We start from the raw sequence: 1,946 nt of genomic DNA, 5'->3' as shown, positions 1-1,946 counted from the left end.
AAAACAGGCCGGGCGCTGTGGCTCACGCCTGTAATCCTAGCACTCCGGGAGGCCGAAGCAGGTGGATCGCTCAAGGTCAGGAGTTCAAGACCAGCCCGAGCAAGAGCGAGACCCCCGTCTCTACTAAAAATAGAAAGAAATTATCTGGACAACTAAAAATACATATATCGAAAAAATTAGCCAGGCATGGTGGCGCATGCCTGTAGTCCCGGCTACTGGAGAGGCTGAGGCAGGAGGATTGCTTGAACCCAGGAGTTTGAGGTTGCTGTGAGCTAGGCTGATGCTACGGCACTCTAGCCAGGGCAACAGAGCCAGATTCCGTCTCAAAAAAAAAAAACAGAAAAAACAACAAACAAAACAAAACCAAGTTGGTCTCAAGAGTCAGGGAGAGTAGAGGGTGGGGTGACTTCCAGGTAGGCAGGGGAATGGTTTGGCCAAGCGCAGGGAGGTGGGAATGGTGTGTGGACAGCACAGGGAAGGCTTGACTGCAGAGGTGAGTCCTTCTTGGAAAATAGGTTAATATAAGATGGGACAGCAAGGTCAGGTTTGAAAAAGCCTGAATGCCAAGAGGAAAAGTTTAGACTTGATTCGGCGGGCACTAGGGAGTCATTGAAGGTTCTTGAGGTGGGGAGTGACATAATTAAAGTGATTCATCTGGGAGCTACATACAGGAGGAATTCACTGTAAGGAGGCAAACTGGGAATCTTTGCATGTCAGTGAGTCAAGAGCAGAGGCAGGTAGACAGAGGCCATGCCCTCACGGTGCGTACAGTCAGCATGAGGACTCGGCATTCAGCAAGGGTGCAGGAGGTGGTGAGAGCAGACGGTGGCTAGGGTTGGTCAGGCCTTCTTGGAGACAGAAATATTTGCTCTGACTCCGGAGGGACAAGTAGAAGTGAAGTTGGCCCAGTGATGGGAGAGGGGCAATGTCTTGAGGGAATAGGGTCTGGAAAAAGGGACACATCTGAGAAACAGCCTGCAGATAATATGGGTGAAATTTGCTCAGCAAAGTCGAGTGACATCATGGAAAGCCTGCTGGGTTGGCAGACTACACGGTGACCTCAAAAAATTGTTTCTTTCCCATGTACCTAGGCCCAAAGCCAGATGACAGGAGGTGAGGAAGGAAGGGCTGGGGAGGAGGCAGAAGCAGAAGGCGTGGGAGCTCGGCAGGAGCGGGACAGGCAGAGAGTGCTCAGCAGTGCTCCAAGATGGACCAGAGAATGCTTTGCCGGCCAGAGGGACACATTGGTAGGCATAAAATCATCTCTCTCTTTCCTTTAAAACGTATCTTAGCCTGAGCAACATAGCGGGATCCTGTCTCTACAAAAAGCAGAAAAATTAGGCTGGTCCGAATGCAGTGGCGTTTACAACTAATTGATCACAACCAGTTACAGATTCCCTTGTTCCTTCTCCACTTGACTAGGAAAAAAATAAAAGAAAGAGAAATTAGCCGGGTGTGGTGGCGCGTGCCTATAGTCCCAGCTACTCAAGAGGCTGCAGCAGAAGGATCTCTTGAGCCCTTGATTCTGAGGTTGCTGTGAGCTATGATGATGCCACTGCACTCCAGTTGGGGCAACAGAGCAAGACTCTGTCTCAAAAAAAAAAAAAACAAAAGGCCAGGCATGGTGGCTCACGCCTGTAATCCTAGCACTCTGGGAAGCTAAGGCAGGAGGATCCCTTGAGGTCAGGAGTTTGAGACCAGCCTCAGCAAGAGCAAGGAGCGAGACCCTGTCTCTGCTAAAAATAGAAAAAAAAATTAGCCGGACAACTAAAAGAAAAAAAAAGAAAAGAAAAAAATTATGCGTGCCTGGTGGTGCACACCTGTAGTCCCAGCTACTCAGGAGCCTGAGGCAGGAGGATCGCTTGAGCCCAGGAGTTTGAGGTTACTGTGAGCTGGCACCACAGCACTCTAGCCTGAGCAACAGAGAGAGACTCTGTCTCAAAAAA

This window comes from Propithecus coquereli, unplaced genomic scaffold, assembly GCF_000956105.1.
Source record: "Propithecus coquereli isolate 6110/MARCELLA unplaced genomic scaffold, Pcoq_1.0 Scaffold598, whole genome shotgun sequence".
NCBI lineage: Eukaryota > Metazoa > Chordata > Mammalia > Primates > Indriidae > Propithecus > Propithecus coquereli.
The sequence above is the reverse complement of the archived record's forward strand: the minus strand, read 5'-3'. Positions refer to the sequence as shown.